This window comes from Wyeomyia smithii, chromosome 3 (assembly GCF_029784165.1).
Source record: "Wyeomyia smithii strain HCP4-BCI-WySm-NY-G18 chromosome 3, ASM2978416v1, whole genome shotgun sequence".
Classification (NCBI taxonomy): Eukaryota; Metazoa; Arthropoda; class Insecta; order Diptera; family Culicidae; genus Wyeomyia; species Wyeomyia smithii.
The window spans coordinates 31,397,214-31,410,919 of NC_073696.1; positions in this window are offsets into that span (position 1 = coordinate 31,397,214).

Genomic DNA, 13,706 nt, shown 5'->3' on the forward strand with positions numbered 1-13,706 from the left:
TATACCTTTTTGGTCGAGAAAAATGAGAAAAGTTTGAATCTATTTTTAAGTGCATAGCACCATTTTCATTGCATCAAAGGGGTATTTTTCTGAAAGTACAGTTTTTAACAACAACAAAAATACGTTTGATTTTGAGATATACCAATTATTACTGAGTAATGGCCGTTTCCCCGAAACGCTATTTTTTGCAGAGGCTTGCGGTGATCCTGATAGAGACTCAGCGAGTCAACCGAAATCAAAAAACTCATATTATTTCATTAGTTTAAAAGTGTGCCGGGTCCTTGAACGATCGCTTTTGTGAGTATTTTGTTTTCAGTGCAGATGGGAACGTTTTACACAAAAAATGCACGTTTTGAGCGCTAAAAATTGCATTAAATTTTTTTTTTGCGGAAAAATGTAACTGTATGTTTCGAAAAGCGATCGTTCAAGGACCGGCGAATTTAATAACGAAAATTAAAAAAAAAAAGATGAAGGAAATCGGTTCAGTAGTTTTCCCGCAATCAGGATCACGGCAAAGTCATTTTTTGGAGAACACTATTCCGAGATAATCGCGTGTAAAGTTTCAAGTTTAGCTTATGCGGCCGTGGCGAGGCGCGCTGCAAATCGCTTTAACTTTCTTCCTATTACTCAGATCTTTATAAAAATTTGTGAAAATGTTCTCAGGATGTTGTATTTGAAGATAATACAATAAATTTTTTTTTCGGTTTTTTGAAAACTAAAAAGGTATATAACCCCTTAAGTGTTCTAAATTTGATGCAGCACGGTATTATCAAACAAAACTATTCCTTTTTGCGTGTACAATAAAACATAATGCGTACTAAAATAAGAACATATCTTAACCTTTTTGTACCGCCCACCGGGAAATCGCTCCCTGTTTTTTTTTTTTTTCACAACATTTATTTGACACGGCACAATACAAATGAATGTTTTACGGAGCCAATTTAAATCGCTCCCTGTTGTAGTGGGCATGTGTTGCATTAATAACGGCGTTAATTGAGCTTTGTTCTTCTTACGGGTGCAAAATAATTCGTTCGTTTCACAGAGCACAGAGCTTCCGCTGCGGCCCTTTTCTGGCCACACAATACAGTTCAGTGGCTAGCGCTAGCTTTCAGTCGCCTTTCGCCGATTAGTTCATACTCTGCCGCAGTAATTAACCATTATTGCTTATTTAATTCCGCCTCGCTGCAGCTCGCGCGTTGAAAGCCGAGAAGAACGGAACACCATGAAGTTCGAGCGCCCAAGAAGTCGCGAAACGCGAAAGTTGTACGGAGAGCTGCTTTTATAATCAGCAGCTGTAACTTAATTGCCTCTATTTTTTGGACACACGTGAATGCACAGCTTCTGTTTAACCTCGCTGATGGAATTCACCCGCACGATGTGCTACTGTTAAAGCAATTATGTTTGGAAAAATTCTATGCGAAATGACTTTGCCAATCAAAAAGAACAAGGCGTGGATGACGATGTTTGAAGTTTGTTTGATGTTTGAAAACTAGGCAGAAAAATAACACTTCTTTATATTTTAGGGGGGGATTTGTTAATAGCTTGAGTATTTATGATAAATATTAGTAAATAATGAGTATGTGTGTCCAATCACAAATGGTGACTTCTCAACACTGTTAGAAATTTGTAATTTTAATCGTTAGGATTTGTTTGCTTTCGCAATTAGGACTTATCATTCGTAGGGATTTAAACCTACTTGTCAGAAAAGGGGAAGTAAACTTACAACTAACTTAATTGCTAACTTATTGGCTATAAAGAGAGCGCATCGTAGCAATTGAGGATTGCAACGATTTTTGTCGAAAACTGTTAATAATTTTATTTGACATAGCTTCTAATGGTCCCAGTAAGTCTATGTAATTCGAGAAACCAAGGAGGACGCTTCAAAATCATTTTCAGAATTTAATTCTGAATCCTTTGGAGCGTTTTCTTCCTTGTTGAACAGCAACTTGACCAGATCGGTACAGCATAAAGCATTGCTGGTCTAAAAATTTGTTTGTAAATCAAAAGTTTGTTCTTTAAACAAAGTTTAGAATTCCTGTTAATGAGAGGATATAAACATCTCGTATATTTGATGCACTTGGCTTGTATACTCTCAATGTGCTCTTTGAAAATAAGTTTTTTTATCATAAATTAGTCCCAAGTACTTAACCTTGTCAGACCAACTTAAAATAACCCCATTCATCTTGACAACGTGATTATTGTTTGGCTCGAGAAAAGAAGCCCTAGGCTTATGCGGAAAAAATATCATTTGAGTTTTAGAAGCATTGGGAGAGATTTTTCACTTTTGCAAGTAGGAAGAAAAAATATCTAAAGTTTTCTGCAATCGACTGCATATGTCACGAAGACTTTTTCCTTTTACGGAAATGCTTGTGTCATCGCAGAACAATGACTTTGTGCATCCTGGAGGCAAAACACTTTCTATAATGACTCAAATTATAAGATCCTTAAAATGCATAAAATTTCTTTAGAAGAATAAAAAGAACACTGTGTCATCAACAATACAATATTGAAAGCAGAGTCATTTGCAAACCAAAACACTGCCACGAATCGAAACCAGCAAATACTCATATTAATCATCGAACTGGATTAATAAAACTATGAATAAAAATACACCCAATTCATTGTGGTGGAATTGCAACAAAAATTCTTAGATGAGTTTTCGGTAAGAGATTGTGGAATGAAAACAAGAGGCCGATATCAAGAAAGTTCGAAACACACAGTTATAATGTTAAAAATATTCACAGAAACGAGAGACATTTTTCAATTGAAATAATTTTTTTCATCGCGTTATTCATTAATTTTAGAAAAATTAAAGCTATTGAAAGAAGTTCAGACCTATTCTCATGAGATGTCCAGTTGGCTCTTGAAATTCTTTCGAATTATGATATTTGTAAAAAAGATCCCTGGAAAAAACTATTTGAATACCGTCAGGCGCTGCGATGTTTGTAGAAAAAGTTATTTACATCGAACAGATTGAATATCTGACGAACGGCTCATCATTAAATTTTTCCAGCAACACTGCTGCAGCTTGCTGTTGCTGCAAACTTTGAATAAAAAAAGAGTAGAACTAAGGGTGTTTTCTCCAGGAAAATTTTCTACAAACTTGACATTCCTGGAGAATATGTTTTGAAAAAGTGGATTTTTCCTTACAAAGTAAGAAAACTTTATGTCAAATTGCATGAAAAGAATTGCCTCCATCGTTTATGATAGAAAATTGCATAAAACGACACGTAAATTTAAATGATATTGCACATAATTCATCAAAACCGTAGTCTACGTTAGAAGCAACAGAAATTTAAATGGGAAAATATTTTACGTGACGAGTAAAATTCAGGATTATTTATTGTGTTTTTATTAAATTTTAAGTGATCTTATTACAATTGCAAAACTACTAGAGCAATAATAGGAAAAATAACAACAAAATATATCAACAAAACATATAACAAAATATATCGAGATTAGTTGAGAGAATTCGTTATCGATATTGTTTTTGGCACATTTTGCATGTGTAGAATAAAAGTACAACGATACACCGTGCCCCAGTGCTGAGTCGAGAAAACTTCCAGCTCAAAAAGATCCTCGAATCGATCGAGAATCGAGCCCGATATCACAACCGTGTGAGAGAGCTAAACGACCGACATCGCTAACCACAGAACCACAGGGACCACAATATTTGTCATATGGTAACGAATTATATGAAGACCTGCAATTCACAGATTCCAAAACAAGTTTCGAATTAATCTTGACATGAAGCCACCACCCTCTTCACCTTATTGTACCATATTGGTAACCATTTCAGCGTTACGGCCTTACTAGGGCCAATAAAATAAGGTACAGATAATAAAACATGGCCAAATTTTAAATTGAAGCAACCCGTCCATGCAAATATTCTGTAAAACCATTCCAGACAAAAGGTTACAAATGCATACAAAGGCAATTGCGTGAACAATAATTTTATTTACAGTTCATTTATCTCATTTTATTTTTCGCATTGCTTTTTCATAGCTGGATATTGATAACAAGATAATGAAAGAGGGAGAAAAACAATAATTTTATGCACGGTCAAGAGGAAAAATGCTTTTTACTAACAGGCGCATTGTTGTGATGAAAAGGTGGTTCTTTTTCTGCAAATGCGGTCGTTTTTCTGCGATTTCGATTTTCAATCGGTCCAATAATGATAAATGCTCCGGTAATGGGTTTATCTTTTTCAAGATAGTCCACGAATATTATGTCATGTGCATACCGGCCTATTATTGCGTTTTTGAACGCTTCGAAGCACTTTGGCCCGGTAAAACCCACTGTTTTGTCTGTTGCGCTGAATCAGAAGTGTAGGATCCAAATCGCAAAAACTCGGTCGGCTTACACGAAAATAATACCAAATTCTGCTGAGAATTCGTTACACACTGTAACTTGTAAATGCGGAAACAAAAATGATTAAAGTTTTTACAGGTGTCATTTGAAGGATCCAGCTCTACAAAATTGATTCACATCAGTGAATACCAATGCCATCTCTTAAAATTTTCAGATACTTGTCAGCTTTTACAGGCAGAAACATAATTGAGCGTATTCCCAATTATATTTACAAATGTCATTTTAAATGCTGGAGAAGGCAGAATTATATCTGACCTTAGTCCAAAATCGCTTCAAACAACTTCAAGAACACACAACTCATTCCTAACGCAGAAAATAAATATGGGTAATACCAAAAGTTGAACCATTAATTACTAAAATACTTACTTAAAGAACCAGAAGGGATTGAACAGTGAAAATCTCTTGAGGTATATTCTTAAAATATCCAGCCTAGAACTATTGAAACAGCCTATTGTTTATCCTCAAAACCAAACCAAAATAAAAAATCAATCGCTCACAGGTTAATATTATAAGAACTAAAACAAATGAAAAAGAAATCTTGAAATTTAACGTGTCATATTAACTGTATAAAAATCCACAAACTATTGCGAAACGTCTGTTGCTGTGCCAATCTGAAATTTTAAAATTCTCAATTACGCCTTCAGATAGCTTACTTACTACAAATATCCTCCTAGAGGTTCGATGACGAACGAATAGTGGATGCCCAGGTTTGATGATCTTGTGCAATCGTTCTCCACTCTCTTCGATCGTCAGCAGCTTGTGCGTCTTCCTCGACAGCGCACAATCACCGGGTGCGGCGCCTACCTCGGAGTCTAGGGCCTCTTCCTGGTTAATTGATGAGAACAGTTATGGCGGCTCTTACATAAGACATTATGGCCACATGCCTAGTCAACTGAGGCATGTCTTTATGAGCAGCTCGTGATTCATTCGACTGCGCCACACTCAATCTTTTAACTTGCCACCAAATATTGAACACAGCATATTACGCATAGAAGCACCGAGCACTCGTCGATCGGGTTCCTTTATCGTCCGTGATTCGTGACCTGTAAAGAGAACTGGACTGCAGCTGGCTACGTAGTCCGTAGAAAGTCCTGTTCGCAGCTGTAACTTGTCATTTGACACCGCGGCGCATGTATCACGAGAGTATCAAGTCAACAAATTGATTGGCGATGGTTCCATTTTGGACAGGGCACGGGAAATGGTCTTTTTCGCCTCTTTTCACCCTATTTTTGCGTATTTTTGAAAATATAGACCCTTTCCCGTGCCCTGCATAGAATGAAAATATCACCTATCGATTTATTGGCTAATTTTACATATGAAATGCTATATTTAAGGTATCCAGCCCTGCGGCTTTTAATTAGTGGAAATGTGGATTTTGCCAGTGTGCGTTGGTCGAAAATTGACATCGCCAACCAGCGTTGCCGGTGCTATCAATGTTTTGACTGGCTGTCGTGTGTGCCAAAAAGAGAAGCACACATTTTCATTTGTCAAGTCTCTGTATGCGATCTTGTGTAGGTGTGAAGAGATTCGTTTGCCTTCGCCATGTCAATGACAGCAGCCGGCAACCGTTGGGAACGGTCGGCGGCAAAAATAGAAAAGATTCTATTTTTTGCAACAACAACAAGCGACGGTCGACCGCTGTGCTCTGATTGGTCGAAAAAGAACGGAACGGTAGCGGTCAACCGCTACAACGGTAAGTCTGATACAGGCTTTACGACCGATAACTCACCTGCTCATAGAGTGGACAAAACCGGAACACATGCAAGACATAGGGGAAAGTAGGTAAAGACGGACACTGCGGGTAAGATGGACACTTTTAATATTTCACAAACTAAAATGTATTATGATAGTTGAGTGATGCGAATACCTTCTTTATAGTGTGTTAATGCTTTTGAGTTGCATTATCGGTTTTCAGCAAGCAAACTGTCAAATTTGTAAGTAAAACAAAGAATATTTTCGTGAACGCGCAATTTGATGTAATTTTTATTCCACGGAAAATAGTGAAAAACTCGTGAAACTTACGTGTTTTCATTTGTTCACAATAGTAAAGTGATTAATTAGTCTTTCCTCGGTTTTCTAGTGAAAATCCAGCAGATTTTCGATGTTCCGATGAAGAGCTACGATCGTTTGAAAAATTTACAACCAGGTCGGGCAAGACGGACACACTAAGGTAGGGAAAGATGGACATACGGATTTTCCAAGAATTTTCACATGTAGCATCTGTTGTGTACTACAGATGTTCACAAAGTACACCCGCGAGAGAAACCAGCAGATATTAATCATTTAGCAGTTAGAACAGGCCATATAGGCGGAGAATTTTCGCCTTCATCGAAACCCATCCTCTCAAACTGTTCACGTGATGTATAGATGGACTCTAATAACGTAGAGTAATGTATGGCCATCACTTAACACATAAATCAAAAGAATACTTAACGTACCACATCTTTTTTGTGAGTGTCCACCTTTAGCTTCGTAGTGTCCATCTTACCCACCCCAAGTGTCCGTCTTTCCCAACCATGACAAAAAACAGTAATTTGTAGTCTTATTTTTGAAGACCAAAAATACATAAAACTTGGAGGAAGTTCACTAAAACCAAAAATGATTATGAAAACAAATGTCCTTAAGTTTAAATTTGTATGACTACTGCGATCTAAATAGCAATACCTAAGTAATTATTTAGATTAAACCTTAGGGTGTCCGTCTTTACCTAAATTCCCCTACAAGGCTCAGGCGTAGAAAAAGTATACAGTGCAAATCATTTTAAATTACTTATATTTAACCGGTATTCAGATTAGAGTGTGACGTTGCGGCCGTCAGGAACTGATGACTGGAACATGCAGACGCGAGAGAAAGGGAGAGTGACACGGAAGAACATACCTTCAGCGGATTTCTATGTGATGAACAGAGCTATAAAACATGGCCGTCGCCTCGATGACTGGTGTAGCTTTCGCTCTATCCACCGTGCTCGCAGACAAGGGGGTAACCCATCGGTTTGGGCCTCAAAGAGCGGGGGCTAGGCTCAACCAGACCTCTTCGGGCCTTCTCCTCACGAACGTTCGTTCCACCCTTCGCCTACGTGTGTCGCGACGATAGCGTGACTCGCCGGACACCAGCACCTCCGCCAGGGATGACCAAATTCGGATGACTCCCAACGCCTTTCGACGATGACGTACGACGTCCAACCGCCTGTTGATTCGGCAATTCCACGTGGCTCCGTTGGTCTTTCGTCCCAATGACCACTTCTCTGCATCCGTGTAGCGATTTTTCTCCGGCAGTCTGGTTTCGCCGTGTTTCCGCACCAGTGTCGCGGTTTTCTAGCAATCTTCAGATCGGGCAAGGCAACGTTCGTCTCCACTTGCACTTTACTTCAAAACTTTTTTTTCAAAATCGTACAACTTACTCCGGAGCAGGTGAGTTATCGGTCGTAAGTCCTCCTCAAATAGCGGTGGAAAGCCGACCCTAGGGTCCATGTAACCCCTGAGCTAGTCGTTTGTTACAAGGTATATGCATTCCTCAACCATTTCGTAGATTTCTTAGTCCCATGTACTCTACCAGCTACCATGTATTTCGTTATAGATGAGTTAGTGATGAGCCTCAACCTCCTAATTCCCCTCCTGAAAGGCTTGAAGCTCTACGGTTTATCCCAATTATATTGATGTTATCCACGAAACCAAAAATCATGCAAAGTTTTGTACTGATGGTACCGTTTCTTTCCTGATTTGCTCTTAGTGCAATAGAAGATTTGAGAGCGCGTCACGAAAGCGACTGATGTCTCGCCCGCTATTCGTACGCATGATGTTGATCCCTCCAGTGTCATTCGAATCAGCTTCGTGTTCTAGTAGAACTGCCAAAGCTCATTTCGCTTGACTGAATCATACGCCACCTGGAAATCCACAAACAGATGATGATTCCGCAGGTTGTGTTCCAAAAACTTATCTTGGATCTGTCGCAGGGTGAAGATTTGATAAATCGTGGAGCGTCCCTCTTTGAAACCAGCTTGGAATTCACCGGCAACGGTTTCAATCTCGAGAACAGTGTACGAGAGAGCACCTTGTATGCAAAATTTGACAACGTGAGCCTTAAAAGCATCGATCATAACCTTAAGAACATCGATCGTAGTCGATTCCGTAGTAGGCCTCGCACTCGGTGGATGCATGCGGTGAATGAAGATGCATGATCTGCTGGTGTACGAAGTGACTGGAGAACGGCTGCCCAAAACAGAAGTAGTTGGACAGCTTTCATTCGTTCGGCCTTAGACCGGTAAACGGGCCGATATAAGTTTTTCTTTTAGGCAGTAAATGAAGGGTGAAAAATAGCAATGAATTAACTGAAAAAAAGGATATAAAAAACTTCGAAAAATATGGTTAAGAAGGTGGGATTCCAACTAAAGTTTGCAAAAAAAATGATTTTTTTGTCGGATGGTGATGAAAAAAAACTAAGACAGATAATTGAGTTCGATAAAGTTCCCATGGAAGGTGATTATATTAAATTACTTGCAAAAAAAAATCTACGATATCCATAAAAATGCTATAGCTGTTCAAAGTTGAATATGTCGAACTGAATGCTGAAAATCAGGCTTTCTGCCAACAGTACCAGTGTAACGCCGTCAATCAGATTTCTATCAAAATTAACCTCTGCAACATGTTGTACATCCTACCTGAATATCGATCTAAATTTATTTGCTTAGTCTAGCTAAGTGTATAAACTCTATACGACAGGTTACCTAATTAACGAAATTTAGTGCATGCATAAAGCATAACTAAGATAACTACAAAGGATAATGCAAAAAAGTAGGCTTTCCCATACAAATTTCCATACAAATTTGAAATGCAATGAGCCACACAAAAAGAAAACCAATCGACTTCCAATAAATTTAGGATTATTTTGGGCCCCAAAAGGAATCAAAAAATCTTGGTTCCGATGGTTGGAAAACCGATCATTTTGCCTCACCTTAATGTCCATGTGCATCAGGTACTTTTTCGCTGTTTGGCCGGTTGCATCAGGGGGATCTATCTGTCAAACATCGTGTAACCAACTTGTTCGGCAACATGGCGTTTGTTTTGGTATTTGTTCTTTTTGGTCATGAAATTGATCGAAATAAAACATTATAGAATTGGAACGTTTTTTTTATCGAATTTCGAGATACCGCGGAAAACTTTCAGGAATGTGATGTGTAGTGATTTTTCCCCTATTATTGTTCATATTTACAAACATCATGGACCAGCAAACGTCATGGACCAGAGTTGATCTGCGATAACGCACACATATATGAAATTTGACAGCAGTGAATCCCCTCTGGGTTGCATCGGTCTTCCTCTTCAGCATCCTTTGGAGCTTTTTGTCGCTCAGGGTCGCCGGCCGTCCGGAACCGGGCTTTCTTCCGATGCTCTGATTGTTGTCCAATAGTGCCAAGATGTTGTAGATGCCGGAACGGGCTCACGATGTCCGTTTCGACGCGGGGTATCGTTCTTTGAACGCACACTCTTCTGAACGGAGTAGCTTCATTGTTTTCGCCATAACGGTTAGAGTTCGACTGATAGAGCTGTCAATTTTTTCCTGCTCACTCATGGGTTACTACGATTGATGATTCGTCATCCATGAACAATCGGCAATTTTTGTCCATTTTTTTAATGCAAACGTTATATTGTTCAGTTAATTCATTTCTCTACCATCATCTCTACATTTATGCCTAACAAATAAATTGAAAATAGTTTAATAGTGTTCTAAACGTATTCAAATGTTTTCTCACAAAATACGTAGTCAACATTGCTGGTTTTTATGTTCAAATTGAACGTTATTTACCGCTCTACAGTTCTTTGCCAGAAACTCTCTATCTGCTTTAGTTTTCGTGAAATTTTAATTTTAATGCAGCATGTTTCAATCAAACATTGATTGCCAAATTTATATTGATTCAGAAACTAAAGCAGATAGAGAGTTAGTGTCGAAAAACAGACTGTGAGCAGATCAAACCCTTCAACTTGAGCTAAAAGTCCACGTGGAATGTGGATGGCCCCAAAGAATTTCTTAGGCATTTGTTTGACTTGTCGTTTTTGTGACTCTTGCAGAATGACTACCCAGTTAAAGTTTTCTTCGAACGTTGTTCCAAATATTCTCGAAAGGACTCAAGAACTCGAAGAAAACTTGTGGAATAGGGAAAGAGTGAAACCAGTATTATGTGATGGTGTTTGCAGAACTCCGCAAGCTCTATGCAGATGTGATTTCTATGGCCATCCAGAAAAACAACTGAATTGGCTCTGAATAGGCTATTGTAGCTATTTTGTTTGAATTGTTGACGATGTAGGTGTTTCGGCGTTACTCTTGCAAACTTTATGTATTCAGACTGATCAGGTCATAAATGCAACCAGAATATTGTGAATGAAAATAAAGTTGATTTAGACATAGAAAAAAAACAATTCGCGCAGCAATTTGCAATTCTTGCAAATCGAAAATCGCCGTCAATATAAAATCTTGTAAAAGTAAGGTCAACTTCAAAGCCCTTTGAGCTTTTCCCACTATTTAAGACGCTGCCAACCAACGCACTATTTTCTTGTCCCGGTTGAATCTACCATTCACTCGACCTTTTTGATTGAATTGCGAAAACCTCCCACGCAGCGCCTTTAATGGCTCTGCCACGCTTATGCCATTAAACCGGTCCCGAAACCGGGAGAACACCGGCCAAGGAATCTATCAAATCGGCCGAGGAAGCTTTCGCCTGCGGAGTTTGTCAGTTTGTGTTATTTGCTGCCATTAAACCAATTCGCAGAAAGTTTGCAGCATAATCATGCTGTAGCAGCAGTGGATCTGCACTGACCTCGATCTGTTTAAGGGCAACCTTCAGGACGTGCGACAGCCATTCGTCATACAAAAAAGAAAAAGGTCGCCCGTTTTATGAGCCTTACCTTTGTGCTGATGAAGATTAGGACTAATTGTAATTGTTAGTATTTCTTCCTTTCTTTAGGAAAGTTTTGAAAACATCGAACTGCCGTGCGGAGGTCGCCATGTATCTCGGCACACAACATAGGACGGGATTGACCTTCACCTGCTCATCAGCATGAATCGAATCTGCCAGGCGAAGGCGAAGGTAAAATGAACTAATCGAATTGCTTCGTAGAAATTGGGCAGTAAAAAGTTTATTAACGTTTATTGCTATATTGGCTGAGATTGGAAGTACAGGTTCGGAAGAGCTACCGTCTTAACAGTTTTTAGAAGCATTTATGGCCTTCGGTTTACTGCTTGTTGGGTGAAAGTCAACTTTTAGAAATAATACCATCATCTATCTTTACTAGCACAATGACGCACAAGCTGAGAGTTGAGTAGTTTCTTTTCTTTTGTCAACTAAGAAAAAGAAATTTATCCACAAGTTTATAAGGTTTAAATTAACGAGCATCTCACGTTTACTAATACCAATCACTAGCGATTCCCACTTCGAAGGGTCTTAAAAATCAATTTTAACCTATCAACACCTTCGCCGCAATTCCCACCGGGTCAGTTCACCATCCAGACCAGTTGTGGCTCAATCAGACGGTCTATATACACTTTTCGATTAATCGTTTCCGATAAACCCATAGCCAATCATTCGATTACCCCGACAGAGACTGTTCAGCCAATCGCTGAACTTCACGGTACGGATTCCACGCAGCTGCTCTTTTGATTCGAACCGCCTGCGATCCCGGAACGTACCGCCCCTGCTAGGGTCTCTCGGTAAGCCGCCAACAAAGACTCATTTTACAGCAGTGCACAACAACACAACAAAGGAGATGAAAGTTCCACTAGGTTTTACCGGGGCCCGCACACAGGAAGGAGGAAAATGTTTCAATGTTATCTCGGCAAGTCATTATTGCTTTGTTTTCCACCGCGCGTCCTATTGTGGAAGGATTATTTTTTTTTATCCGTTATTAATAATCACCAAGTTTTAGTATGAAGAAGCGCGACTGCCAAGCCGACTTAATGCCAACAGTAATGTGAAAATGAAATAATGAAGAAATAATTTAATAATTATTTTACTTGAGCAATCCTCTGCTCAGAAGTACACCATTGTGGGCATTTTATCCGTCGTGAATCTGAGCGCACTTTGAAGCGAAAGCAAAGCTGTTAACCCTTTTCCCTCGACTCCCGGAGAGCAGCTGTTGCACGGATTACACGCGGAACCGCCATAGGCGTGCAGCTTGCAGAAAACCGCCTCTTTTAAACAAATCGATGCGGTACGTTGCGCTTTTTTTCTCTTGACTCGGCGATCGATGTTTAGTTTGCGACAAACCTTTTCGGTAAAGCCTGACTGCTTTTAATTAAAAGCATCGCATTAATTCAGTTCCGTTTGTCCTTGATCCGAATTTCGAAAAATTAAACTGACCATAAACATGCAAGCGCGTCCGCCATTGCTCTTCAATTTGCAGATAATTAAAGAAATAATAATTTCATGATTAATGGCCGACTGTTTACACACTCGGCAATAGTTAATTGCCTAGCAATAGGGCAGCTATCTTTTTTCCCGCTCGTGGCTGGTTTGATGTTCAAAGACAGCCGCTTCGGAGTTTTATTTTGCCAATGCGCCATAATTACGTTTCGAATTTTTGAGTTGAAATGTGCCAATTAATGGTACGATCAACAGCTGATGATTATTGGTTAACGTCAAGTCATGAGTAGAAAAATAATTGCCATCACCACTAATAGCTAATAGTTGGTGAGGCTTTAAAATTATACCTTATTGGGGGCTCAATGTTATCTTTAGAAATTTGGACACATGTTTCCATTTTTTTTTTATTTTGATTATTACTTGCAGTCCTTCTTTTCTATGGAATAGAAAAAAAACGTATTTGTGAACATATTTATACAGGTTATTTAAAAAAAAAAGCTTTCGACAATTTCAGGCAACGAAAAAAAAAATTAACTAGCTTCTGTTTAAAAATTCTGAACTGAAGTGAATAGGAATATTTCAAAATATTCACAATATTGATCAGTACCATTTTTTCATTGTTATGGTGCATAAACATATACAATTGTGAAGTGCAAACAACTGTTAATCGATTGTTTTCGATCGGCTAGAAAACTTAATTAAAATACAAATACCAAAAGTAATTGAAATTCAAAATTTGGAAACTTGTTCGAGAATACTGAGAGCTAATTCAGGGGCTGGGTTTTGTCGTTCAGTTTTTGGTGACTGTTAAATGATATTTTGATGTGGCTAGGTGCCAACATTTCGGCGAATATTTGAAGCAGCTTTATGGAATTCTGCGGAGTTGATGAGGAAATTTCGTTCAAATGAACGTTTTCCTTTGAAACATTCACCATTTAAGCTGATTATAAACGACATAATGAAAGGGAAACAGTTGAAATAA